This window comes from Bufo gargarizans, chromosome 4 (assembly GCF_014858855.1).
Source record: "Bufo gargarizans isolate SCDJY-AF-19 chromosome 4, ASM1485885v1, whole genome shotgun sequence".
In the NCBI taxonomy this organism is placed as follows: Eukaryota; Metazoa; Chordata; class Amphibia; order Anura; family Bufonidae; genus Bufo; species Bufo gargarizans.
Window position 1 is genome coordinate 362230058 of NC_058083.1, and position 14129 is coordinate 362244186.

The following is a 14129-nucleotide window of genomic DNA, read 5'->3' on the forward strand; positions in this document are numbered from 1 at the left end:
ACCACACGCAGCTCACACTGCCCCACACGCAGCTCACACTGCCCCCTACGCTTCTAATACCACACGCACCTCACACACGCTGATGTGTGTGTGAGATGCATGTAGCGAATGCAGGCTATTAAAGCCAAGTGGTAAAGTACAGGGAGCATCCGCCATATTGGACCGGACTTTCTCACTTCGCTATCATTACCTCATGTTATTTAGACCAGTAACGGTTTCCTGCACGCTCACCTCTTAGGCCCCTGTACACACCACCGCTATTTATTTCTGTTCCGCTGAAAAATGAATCTAGCCAGCAATGGAGGCAATGTGGAGAATCATAGCACATTAGAAGGTGGCTTGTATTAACTTTATCTACATCAGGGATGCTCAATCTGCGGCCCTTTAGCTGTTGTAAAACTACAACTCCCACCATGCCCTTCTGTAGGCTGAAAGCTGTAGGATGTAGGCCTCAGGTTGAGCAGGCCTGATCTACATGATGAATGCTATGTGCAGAAGTGAGAGGACCCCTTTAACTGGGTTAGAGGTGGGCTAGGTCAGGATTTGGGGAGTACAGTTTAGGCATGTTTATAATGGTGTACTACTGGTTAGGATTCTGTGGGTGCACTGGGGTAACATGGTTTAGCACTGGCACGGTGTGCTGGAGGGACACAGAGGATGGTGGCATGCTTGAGATTTTTTATTTATTTATTTTTTTGTCCCTTACAAAAGGTATATGTAAAGCTTGTGGGGTGCTTGTAACAGTGTGGGGGTACATGGGGGACCAGTGGGCTGCTGGTAACAGTGTGGGTGTAGTCTGGGGGTACATGGGGGACCAGTGGGGTGCTGGTAACAGTGTGGGTGTAGTCTGGGGGTACATGGGGGACCAGTGGGGTGCTGGTAACAGTGTGGGTGTAGTCTGGGGGTACATGGGGGACCAGTGTGGGTGTAGTCTGGGGGTACATGGGGGACCAGTGGGCTGCTGGTAACAGTGTGGGTGTAGTCTGGGGGTACATGGGGGACCAGTGGGGTGCTGGTAACAGTGTGGGTGTAGTCTGGGGGTACATGGGGGACCAGTGGGGTGCTGGTAACAGTGTGGATGTAGTCTGGGGGTACTTGGGGGACCAGTGGGGTGCTGGTAACAGTGTGGGTGTAGTCTGGGGGTACATGGGGGACCAGAAGTGTTAGAATATTGCAACTCCTCTGTAGAAGATTACAAATCGCTGACATGGGCGAGATTACATTGGTTATTCCGGTCCCCAGTGCATGGAACGGGCGACATGTGTCTCAATATGGGAGCATCTCACCAGATAAAAAAAAAAAGGCCTGTTTGAAAGAGTGTGACGTGCCCTACAATGCTGTTCAGTTTACCATTTTTAATCCTGCATATTTTTTTTATAGGGATAACCATAATTTGTGGTTAAATAATGTTTTTAGATGAATAAAATATGTAAACATTTCAAATAATTGTCTTTTTTTAAAATAACTATATACTTTGGTAAACTGTTTGCATGTGTCTCCGATGGCACACTCTGGGGGAATTGATCATGAGGAGAGTATTTGAAGTCCGTTTTGCTTGAGTCTGGGTTGGAGAACTTTATTCCGCATTCATCACACGTCACAGGCGGTCTGATAAACGTGGCTCGTTCTTACACCCAACACGTCTTCTAGAGAAGCTCCTCCCGTTTTCCTATTTTTCCCTCCTGGATTGAGAGTGCGACTTTTAAAAAATCTCAATGATAAATCTGGAGTAATAATCATTAACATAGCTAACCACACCCACTTTTACATCCATATTGCAAAACTGGCATGAGTTGTGTAAAAATGCTAAATTTGGCGCAATTAATAGCAAAAAAGCCATATTTTGCACTTTTTGATGCCAGAATTCTGGAGGGCCTATGTATGATGTAGCAGACACACACATTACACAGCCTTGGTGACCTTTGCTACTAGGGAGCACCATCTACTGCTAGAATGGGGACTCCCTGCATTGTACAATGCTTCAATCATGTGTCACAGAAAGGACAATTCTGATGCTCACCTACCCTAACAATGGTCCTAACTGTTTGCACGATCTCTCCTAGTCCACAGTCACTCCTTAATTCCCCTATACGGGGAAGGTACAGTGGGGTCAAAATAACGGACTAGTGACAGATCAGCCAAAACAAAGTGGAAACCAAATGAGCCAGGACAGACAAAAACACATGGAAACAGCAGACACAAATCAATAACCAAATTCCACCAAAATCAATACTGGGAGAGACACAGGAGACGTTTACACTGTCGCTCCTGCACAGTATGCCAGGCAGGGTCGCTAAATCCTATCCCTGAAAAGGACCTCAGCAGTATGAATCCTCCATAATAAAGGGAAAAGGTCCTTTTGGGCTATGGGAAATAGTCACTTCAGTGTGAGTCGGCTAAGGGTCCATTCACATGTTCGTAAGTGGTTTACGGATCCGCAGGACACAGCAATGTGTGTTCCGCAATCTGCGGACTGTACATCGCCCATACTATAATAGAAAATGACTAATCTTGTCTGCAATTGCAGACAAGGATAGGACATGTTCTATTTTCCCTTTCATCCTTCATGACGGCATACCATGAGAGATGACCCGCCTCCAACCAGGTAGGGACAGGAAGAATAAATGACCCTCCTCCGGCTCCTCACTGTCTTCCTGTCCCTCCAGGTGGTAGACGGGTTAATCCTCACGGCACTTGCTGTGGGTCCACTTTTGTGCCGGAAGGTAGAGGTGGCGATTTTACTGTCATTATGCCTAGGCACATGAGGGATGCAGGCAGCACCTGTTCCCTAGTTGGGCTTTGGGGTGCTGGAAGTCTGTACGTAAGGGATCCTGCACCTTACCTCCTCTGCGCGCCGGGGTGGAGGTCCATGTGCCAACCAGACACTTAGTTCCTCCTGTCTTTTCAGCGCTCCTCATGGCATCCCGAATCTTCGGTGCATGACTATGACGTCACAGGAAGTCGCATGCGTTCCAGCGGTACTTCTGGTTCTGTGACTAACGTAGATCAAGGCGGAAGTCGCCCTCTGATCTGAGGTCTGCAGGTGAGGAGAAATAAAAAGGGGGGCAAACATGGCAGAGGTCTGACAGTTTGTTGGAATTGGGATCAGGCCAGATGGAGTCCGCCATGAGTCCTGCTGCTGTGGGTTATTTTCACTTGGGGGATGCTGTATACTTATGCTAACCTCTTGTGTTTCTGTCAAGCCTCTCCTATATGCGTGCAGAGTGATAAGGATGGTGTGCAGAAAACAAAATCCACCCCTAAAATTAGGAAATGTGTAGTGTGTTTGGTAAAATTACCAGAAACATGTACTGCAAATATGGCCAAAGATTTGGTTCCATATATCAGGGAAGAGTTAAGGGATGTAATTAGAGAGGAGATTCACTCAGCTTTATCCAAACAGCCCGGGTCCGTCTACCTCTAAACGTACGGAACAAAAAATGTGGTATTCTAGCTCCTCAGATTCAGACCAAGGAAGTTTGGACTCTGTTGATTCCTCTGGATCTGATACAGATTTTAATTGAGAGAATTGATTAAAGCCATTAGGGTGACCATTGACCTCTCAGACGAGAAAGTCCATAGGTCCGTCCAGGACAAAATGTTTAGTGGACTTGAACATAAGAAAAAACCAGTCTTCCCAGTCCTTAAAAATATGCATGATATGATAAAAAGGGAATGGAAGACGCCAGATAGGAAATTATTTATTCCCAAACAATACGGCGTAGCTTTCCCTTTAGTGAGGAAGATGAAGCCTTGTTAAAGGGTTTCCATCATCACAAAATTTGTTATGTAGCTGGCTGACATCAGCGATATGCTAATGTCGGCAGTACATAACTGTGTAACTTTTATCTGCCTACATTCTGCCGTTTGCCCAAAAAACTAACTTTAAAAATATGCAAATGAGCCTCTAGGTGCTATTGGGGCGTTGCTGCAGCACCTAGAGGCTCCGTCTCCTCACCGTTCGGCGCGCCCATTTTGCTTTGATGGATCCCATCCCTGAAAAGGACCTCGGCAGTATGATTCCTCCATAATAGAGGGGAAAAGGTCCTTTTGGGGTACGGGAAATAGTCACTTCAATGCGAGTCGGCTAAGGCTGCGTTCACACGGGCGAGATTTCCGCGCGGGTGCAATGCAGTAGGTGAACGCATTGCACCTGCACTGAATCCTGACCCATTCATTTCAATGGGGCTGTGCACATGAGCATTTTTTTTCATGCATCACTTCTGCAATGCTTTAAAATCGCAGCTTGTTCTATATTCTGCGTTTTTCACGCAGCCCTGGCCCCATAGAAGTGAATGGGGCTGCGTTAATAACGCATTGCATCTGCAAGCAAGTGCGGATGCAATGCGTTTTTCACTGATGGTTGCTAGGAGATGTTGTTTGTAAACCTTCAGTTTTTTATCACGCGCGTGAAAAACGCATCAAAACGCATTGCACCAGCGCGGAAAAAACTGAACAACTAAACGCAATTGCAGCCAAAACTGACTGAACTTGCTTGCAAAATGGTGCGAGTTTAACTGAACTGTCATGGTCTTACCTTCTCACTGTTCTCCTTCGTTTGACATGTGCTGGCGGCCATCTTGGTTTCTGGGTTTCTTGTAGCCTCCCACCCTGCGGCTTCTCCTTCCCACTGGGAGGAGCTGGATGCCTAGCTCATATATATAGGAGGTCTGTGGCTTCAGTTCCTTGCTTGGTCCACCTGTGTTCACATGCTTCTAAGACTGCTGCTGCGTCTGGTTCCTGATCCTGGCCTCGTCTGACTACCCCGTTGGTTCCTGATCCTGGCTTCGTCTGACTACCCTGTTGGTTCCTGATCCTGGCTTCGTCTGACTACCCCGTTGGTTCCTGATCCTGGCTTCGTCTGACTACCCTTCTGGTTCCTGACCTCTATCTACGCAAGACCCTGCTTCGGTTTAGCCATCCGTTTGGACTTTTTGCTTACGGCTTGATTTTCAATAAAGCCTTCTTATTTTTCACTTATCTCTTGTTGTACGTCTGGTTCATGGTTCCTTGACATTAGGACCAAGCCATGAATTCTGACGGTACAGGGCCATCCTCGCTACCTACGCTGGTTGCCAGACTTGATCAGCAGGATCACCTGTTGGGTCGGTTCGCTGTGGCGTTGCAAACCCTGCTTGAACGCACGGCTCATTTCGCTTCCGTTGCCGATGGGTCGGTTGTCGCTCCTGGGGCCGCTCCTACTGCCGCTCCGGTTGTTGCGCCAGAGTCTACCCCGACACCTGTTGCTGCGCCTGCGGTGTCTCGGGGTATGACCGGTTCTGCCCCCCTTCCACAGCGCTTTGGGGGAGAGCCAACTCAGTGCAGAGGTTTCCTTAACCAGATGGGCATTTATTTCGAGTTGCTGCCACATGCCTTTCCTACTGAGAGATCAAAGGTGGGCTTCTTGATCTCGCTGCTCTCGGACAAGGCCTTGGCCTGGGCCAGCCCTTTATGGGAGAACAACAATCCGGTGGTTGCCGAGTTTTCCGGTTTTGTTGCTTCTCTTCGGAAGGTATTCGATGTGCCGGCTCGTGCTGCCTCTGCTGCGAAGCTCCTTATGTCCATCAGACAGGGTTCACGATCCGTAGCTGAATACGCCATTGAGTTTCGTACCCTGGCAGCAGAGGTGGGCTGGAATAATGAGGCTCTGGTCGCTGCTTTCTCTCATGGTCTCTCGGATGCCTTGAAGGATGAGGTTGCAGCTAAGGACCTACCAGTGGAGCTCGAGTCTCTTATTTCTTTCCTGATTTTGATTGACACCAGACTCAGGGAGAGACCTTCCTTTAAGGAGAGCCTGCGGAGGTCTTCTAACAGATTGGCGCCTACGTTTGCTGTCCCACCCGTGCCTCCCTCTCCTCCCACGCCTCCTGGGGATGACTTGTCTGGGGGTGAACCCATGCAGCTGGGGTTTGCTCGCCTGTCCGAGGGGGAGAGGGTACTCCGGAGACGCGAGGGCCGATGCATGTACTGTGGTCTCGGTGGGCATTTTCGGTTGGCATGTCCGAACCGTCCGGGAAACGCTCGCACCTGAGATCCTGTCGGGGGCAGATCTTGGGTGGAGTCTCCTCGTCCCCGGTTTCCCGTGTTGACAAACCACTGATCACTGTTGTCCTCTCCTGGGTCGGGGGCTCGGTGACGACCCAGGCGTTGGTGGACTCTGGTGCTGGTGGTTTGTTCATTGATAGTGTGTTCGCTGCCGCCAATTCCATTCCTCTGCAGCCTTGAGGTTCCCCACTGGCTCTTGAGGCGATAGACGGCAGACCCCTTCTGCCGCCACACGTGACTCATGAGACCCTTCCAGTGGGGATAGCCATTGGTGCCGTTCACAGAGAGTCGGTCTGTTTCCAGGTGATTTCGTCTCCACACTACTCGGTGGTCTTGGGGTACCCCTGGCTCCAGAAGCATAATCCGACTTTCGATTGGAGATCGGCCGAGATCCTCTCGTGGTCACCGCAGTGTGGGGCTAGTTGCATCCATGGGCCTGTCAAGTTGCTGTGTACTTCCTCGGACTCTCTGTTGCCTCCTGAATACGAAGAGTACCGGGATGTATTCGATAAGGTGCGCGCGGTTGCCCTACCTCCGCACCGCCCATACGATTGTGCCATAGAGTTACAATCTGGTGCCGTTCCTCCTCGTGGCAAAGTCTATCCACTGTCGGTAGCGGAGAATGAGGCCATGGAGGAGTACGTGAGGGAGGCACTTTCACGCGGACACATTCGCAAATCCTCGTCCCCGGCAGGGGCTGGATTTTTCTTTGTGAAAAAGAAGGGCGGTGAGTTGAGGCCTTGCATCGATTACAGGGGTCTCAATCGCATCACGATCAAGAACGCTTACCCGATACCCTTGATTTCCGAGCTGTTCGATCGCCTCAAAGGGGCCACGGTCTTTACCAAACTCGACCTGAGGGCGGCATATAACCTGGTAAGGATCAAGGCGGGCGATGAGTGGAAGACTGCGTTTAACACCAGGACCGGTCATTATGAATCCTTGGTTATGCCCTTTGGGTTGTGCAATGCGCCCGCAGTCTTCCAGGAATTCATCAACAATGTTTTCCGTGACCTGTTGCAGCAGTGTGTGGTGGTCTATTTGGATGACATCTTGGTATATTCTGAATCCATGGAGGCCCACATTATGGATGTCAGACGAGTGTTGCAACGGTTACGAGAGAACAGGCTGTTCGGTAAGCTTGAGAAATGCGAATTTCACCGATCCCAGGTAACCTTCTTAGGTTACATCATTTCCGCTGAGGGGTTCTCCATGGATCCTGAGAAGGTTTTGGCTGTCTTACAGTGGCCCCAGCCCAGTGGTCTCCGTGCCCTGCAGCGCTTTTTGGGCTTCGCCAATTATTATCGGAAGTTCATCAGGGACTTTTCTATGCTAGCCAAGCCGCTCACGGATCTGACCAGGAAGGGCAGTAATTTCCAGGTCTGGCCGCTCAAGGCCATCCGAGCGTTTGAGGCTCTAAAGTCCGCCTTTGTGTCGGCTCCGATTCTGTCGCATCCCAACCCTGGGTTGCCCTTTGTCCTCGAGGTGGACGCGTCTGAGACGGGAGTAGGCGCCCTCCTGTCTCAGCGTAGAACACCAGAGGGTCCTCTGCTTCCTTGTGGGTTTTACTCCCGGAAACTGTCTTCCGCGGAGTGCAACTATCTGATTGGTGACAGGGAGTTATTGGCCATCGTGCAGGCCCTTAAAGAATGGAGGCACTTGCTTGAGGGTTCGGTGGTTCCGGTTCTCATCCTGACGGACCACAAGAATCTGACCTACCTTTCTGAGGCCAAGAGATTGACACCACGTCAGGCCAGATGGGCTCTGTTCTTGTCACGTTTTAATTACGTGGTCTCCTACCTACCCGGTTCCAAGAACATCAGAGCGGATGCCTTATCACGGCAGTACTCCGAGCTGTCCGGGGAGGAGTCGATTCCGACTTCGGTCATACCTCCGAATCAGATCCTGGCCGCCATTCGCACCAGCCTGACCTCTCCCCTGGGTGAGCAGATTTTGGCGGCTCAATCTGGTGCTCCCTCTGGGAGACCCAACGGCAGGTGTTTTGTGCCTGAGGAGTTGCGAACCTACCATAACTCCAAGGCCGCGAGGCATCCTGGAAAGAATCAGCTGTCCTGGGCTGTTTCACGTCTGTTCTGGTGGCCTTCTCTACGTTCCGACATCGCCGCATATGTAGCGGCATGCTCCGTTTGTGCCCAGAGTAAGTCCCCTCGGCACCTTCCGTTGGGCCTGTTGCAACCCATAGCCACCGGGGAGCGCCCATGGTCACACCTGGGGATGGATTTCATTGTGGACCTCCCTGCATCCCGAGGCCATACGGTCATTCTCATGATTGTGGATCGGTTTTCCAAAATGTGCCACTGTGTTCCTCTCAAGAAGTTACCCTCTGCACAAGAGTTGGCCACGATTTTCGCCAGGGAGGTCTTCCGGTTGCACGGTTTGCCCAAGGAGATTGTGTCGGATCAGGGGAGTCAGTTTGTGTCCAGGTTCTGGCGCGCCTTTTGCTCCCAGTTGGGGATTCATCTCTCTTTCTCCTCGGCCTACCACCCTCAGTTCAATGGGGCCGCAGAACGATCCAATCAGGCCTTGGAGCAATTCCTTCGTTGCTATGTCTCCGATCACCAAGACAATTGGGTTGACCTCCTGCCTTGGGCTGAGTTTGCCAGGAACACGGCAGTGAACTCTTCCTCTGGGACGTCTCCCTTCATGGCCAATTATGGGTTCCAACCTGCCGTGTTACCGGAGGTATTCTCTCCCCAGGATATTCCGGCTGTGGAGGATCACCTTTCCGTCCTACGTGCTTCTTGGGTACAGATCCAGAGGTCCCTTGAGGTCTCTGCGCAGCGCCAGAGACTCCAGGCTGATCGCAGACGAGCGCCAATCCTTCCTACCAGGTCGGAGACCGTGTATGGTTGTCCACCCGCAACCTCAACCTTCGAGTGCCCACTCCCAAGCTGGCGCCTCGCTTTGTTGGTCCCTTCCGAGTGCTTCGCAGGGTAAACCCGGTAGCCTATGCCCTTGCGCTTCCTCCTAGCATGCGGATCTCCAACGTGTTTCATGTCTCCCTGTTGAAGCCATTGGTGTGTAATCGTTTCACTTCCTCGGTTCCTCGGCCCCGTCCGGTCCAAGTGGGCAATCGTGAGGAATATGAGGTGAGCAATATCCTGGACTCGCGCCTGGTCCGCGGTCGGTTGCAGTTTTTGGTCCATTGGCGTGGTTATGGTCCAGAGGAGCGTTCCTGGGTTCCCTCCGCAGATGTCCATGCTCCTGCTTTGCTCCGAGCCTTCCACACACGCTTCCCTCAGAAACCGTTCCTTACTCCGCGGAGGAGGGGCCCTTGAGGGGGAGGTACTGTCATGGTCTTACCTTCTCACTGTTCTCCTTCGTTTGACATGTGCTGGCGGCCATCTTGGTTTCTGGGTTTCTTGTAGCCTCCCACCCTGCGGCTTCTCCTTCCCACTGGGAGGAGCTGGATGCCTAGCTCATATATATAGGAGGTCTGTGGCTTCAGTTCCTTGCTTGGTCCTCCTGTGTTCACATGCTTCTAAGACTGCTGCTGCGTCTGGTTCCTGATCCTGGCCTCGTCTGACTACCCCGTTGGTTCCTGATCCTGGCTTCGTCTGACTACCCCGTTGGTTCCTGATCCTGGCTTCGTCTGACTACCCCGTTGGTTCCTGATCCTGGCTTCGTCTGACTACCCTTCTGGTTCCTGACCTCTGTCTACGCAAGACCCTGCTTCGGTTTAGCCATCCGTTTGGACTTTTGCTTACGGCTTGATTTTCAATAAAGCCTTCTTATTTTTCACTTATCTCTTGTTGTACGTCTGGTTCATGGTTCCTTGACACTGAATGCATCCGGACCTAATCGGTCGCGCTCGTGTGAACTCAGCCTAAATCCTATCCTTGAAAAGGACCTCAGCAGTATGATTCCTCCCTAGTACAACATAGATGGAAAAGGTCCTTTTGGGGTACGGGAAATAGTCACTTCAATGCGAGTCGGCTAAATCCTATCCTTGAAAAGGACCTCAGCAGTATGATTCCTCCCTAGTACAACATAGATGGAAAAGGTCCTTTTGAGAATATAGGACATTTCTAATTTGTTTTTTAAACAAATAATGTTAAAGGGGTTATCTGATATCGAAAATATCTCGGGCCCCTTGTATGGATTATACGTGCTCAGGGCACCCGCGTCGCTCCCGATCCCTGCATGGCCGCCTCTGCATCTCCCCGTCACTCGAATCAAAATATCTGGCAACGGGGAGAGCAGGCAATAGCAGGCCACGACTGGAACGAGCCCCCTTGGGTCTGGTCACCGTTGCGGCCTGCTATTGGCTGCTCCCCCGTCACTGGATCTTTTGATCCGAACGACATGGAGATGTAGCAGTGGCCATACAGAAATCCGCAGCGACGCGGGTGCCACTGAGCAGGTAAGTATAATCCATACAAGGAAAGTACAGAGATCACATGACCAGATGTTTCTGCAAAGCGTTTTACCATGAATATCACAGGAACGACATTTCTGAAGATACAAGTGCTCAGAAGTCACATGAGAGTTTTTTTTTATTGTAAAGATTTTTCAGAAATAGAAATAAACATAAAAGAGGCTTATTCTACAATAGTCACCTATATAATTTTTTTGTATACTATAACACTGTATCCATGTAGATGTGTTACTGGTCATAGTTAATGACCAAGTCCTAATAGACAAGGGGATTTAGCCAAGTCATTGAGAAACAACTAAATCCTAACAGAGTTCAATAACCAGATCAACGAAGCAGAAGAAGAGGTCCCTACAAATGGTGGGAAACAGACAGCTCCTCTACAGTCGGCTATCTCCTATCACTGGGGAGGACCAGGTCCTTATGGAGTATAGTATTTAGCCAACTCACTGTGAACTGGCTATATACTATTTCAGTTCAGGACCTGACCACTAGGGGGCAAAAAGGTCCTTACCGGTGATAGGAAATAGCCAGCTCACACTGAGTCGGCTATTTACTATCACTGGTGAGGACCAGGTCCTTACAGAGTAGTATATAGCTGGTTCACAGAGAGTTGGCTAAATACTATACTCCTTAAGGGCCTAGTCCTTAACTGTGATAGGAAATAGCCAACAGAGATCGCATGGGCAGATGTTTCTGGAAAGCGCTTTACCATGAATATCATAAGACCGGACATTTCTACCAATTCAAGTACTCCAAAGTCACATTGGTTATTTTAAAGATTTTTCAAATATAAAAATAAACATAAAAGAGGCTCATTCTACTATAGTCACCTATATAACTTCATTGTATACTATAACACTGTATCCATGTAGAAGATGTGTTACTGGACATAGTTAATGGCCAGGTCATAATAGACAAGGGGATTTCACCAAGTCATAAAAAAATCAACTAAATCCTAACACAGTTCAATAACCAGATCAGGGACCAGGTCCTTACGAAGTATAGTATTTAGCCAACTCACTGTGAACTGGCTAAATACTATTTCAGTTCAGGACCTGACCACTAGGGGGAAAACCTGGTCCTTACCAGTGATAGTAAATAGCCGACTCAGTGGGAGCTGGCTATTTCCTATCACTGATGAGGACCAGGTCCTTATGGAGTACAGTATTTAGCCATCTCACTATGAACTGGCTAAATACTATTTCAGTTCAGGACCTGACCACTAGGGGGCAAAAAGGTCCTTCCCGGTGATAGGAAATAGCCAGCTCACACTGAGTCGGCTATTTACTATCACTGGTAAGGACCAGGTCCTTACGGAGTATAGTATTTAGTCACAACCGTCCCCATAGCTCTGTGTGCTTTTATTGTGTATAAAACCCGATTTGATACATATGCAAATTAACCTGAGATGAGTCAGAGCTTGAAAATATGACTCTTCTCTGGTCACACAAGTAAGATATGACTCTTTTATGTTAATTTGCGTATGTATCAAATCGTTTTTTTTACACAATAAAAGCACACAGAGCTATGGGGACTGGGTATTGCGGATGTGCTAGCGGCCATCTAGCAACCCATGTCCTCAACTCTATACCCAAAATCCAGATGACAGGTTCCCTTTAAGGACCCGGGCCGTTCATGTACGTCACAGCTGGACATGACTTAAGGGCCAGCGACGTGCATGCACGGCACAAGGTCCGCCAAGTGCTGGGAGGGAATCGCAAGGGAGTTGGGACACCATGGCTATCCATGCCGGATAAAGGCAGCATGGTGCTGCATCACCCTCATGAAGCTCCAAGCGCTGCAATTGGCTGGTCAATGAAGACCGGCACGTCGCAGCACCGGAAGCAGAATGAAGCTCCGGGGGGGGGGGGGGGGTTAACAGTGATGAACTGGTCAGCACCGGTCTCCTCCAAGGTGAGGCAGGGGACACCAGTGTTTGGCATCCCCTGCCAGCGCTGCGATTGGCTGGAACGACGCTTCGGCCCCCCCCCATCCTTTTTTTACAGAAGCGATTTGGTCTGTGCGCTTTTTTTTTTTGGTCATTTATTTAGATCTTTTTTTAACAATTTTCCAGCTCTGCACCACTTTTTCTGCACGCGAGCTCAGTGCTCCAGACTAAAAAAAATACCTGGTAGCCATTGGCTCCTGAACTGAAAAATTTAGGAGCCAAATCTAATTTTTAGTCGCCAAATCGAAACCGAATCAAAATTTTGGTATCGTGACAACGCTACTCCGATCAGATCGGCATAGGGTTGTTTTGATACCAAAATTTTGATTCGCTTTCGTCACCATAAAGTATTGCGATACTCAATACCGTGCAAAAAAAAAGCACCAAAAAAAGCTGCGTGCATTTTGCATATTATGAAATGTTCGGCCCATAATAGAGCAGTCCTATCCTATTTTTTGGGGTGACAAGGTGACTAAAAAATGGCGAATGCTCACCGCATAGGAGATATTTTTTAATAATTTAATAGTTTGGACAGCGCTATGTAATATGTTTATTTATTCTTTATATATTTTATATGTAAAATTGGGAAAGGGGGGATTTAAACTTAATATCTTAGGGTACTTTCACACTAGCGGTTTTCTTTTTCGGCATAGAGTTCCGTCACAGGGGCTCTAAACCGGAAAAGAACTGATCAGGCATATCCCCATGCATTCTGTATGGAGAGAAATCCGTTCAGGATGCATCAGGACGTCTTCAGTTCAGTCATTTTGACTGATCAGGCAAAAGAGAAAACTGCAGCATGCTACGGTTATATCTCCGGCGAAAAAAACCTGAAGATTTGCCTGAATGCCGGATCCAGCATTTTTTCCCATAGGAATGTATCAGTGCCGGATCTGGCATTCAGAATACCGGAATGCACCCGCACTAAATCCGGACCCATTCACTTCTATGGGGCTGTGCACATGAGCGGTGATTTTCACACATCACTTGTGCGTTGCGTGAAAATCGCAGCATGTTCTATGTTGTGCGTTTTTCACGCAACGCAGGCCCCATAGAAGTGAATGGGGCTGCGTGAAAATCGCAAGCAAGTGCGGATGCGGTGCGATTTTCACTCATGGTTGCTAGGATGAAAGTCTATTCACTGTATTATTTTCCCTTATAACATGGTTCTAAGGTAAAATAATAGCATTCTGAATACAGAATGCATAGTAGAAGGTCAATATAATAAACATTGGTGGCGCAGTGCGCCCCCCCCCCCCCCACACCCCAGTTTGATAAACATTGGTGGCGCAGTGTGAGCCCCCAATATAATAAACATTGGTGGCGTAGTGCGCCCCCCTCAATATAATAAACATTGGTGGCGCAGTGCGCACCCCCCCAACACCCCAGTATAATAAACATTGGTGGTGCAGTGTGCCCCCCTCAATATAAAAAACATTAGGGGCGCAGTGCGCCCCCCCCCCCCTCAATATAATGAACATTGGTGGCGCAGTGGGCAGTGCCAATGAGGGTTAAAAAAATAAAATAAAAATTAACTCACCTCCTCCAATGGTAATGGCTAAATACTATATTCGGGAAGGACCTTCTGACGTCACAAGATCACGTGGCTCTCCTAGATCACGTGCATCGGAAATAGGAGAGCCGCGCTCTTTTTTACATGCATCATGGAGCTCGCTCAGGTCAGCAGTGGGGGGAGTGAACTAAAAAACGCCTGCAGCGATGTAGAAGTCCGCGGAG

At 49.2% G+C, this 14129-nt stretch overlaps 1 pseudogene; it reads right to left on the bottom strand.

Annotated features, from left to right (window-relative positions):
* The window catches only part of LOC122935435, a 178709-nt pseudogene extending 175791 nt beyond the window's left edge, over nucleotides 1-2918 (bottom strand).
* Between the last annotated feature and the right edge of the window lie 11211 nt (nucleotides 2919-14129).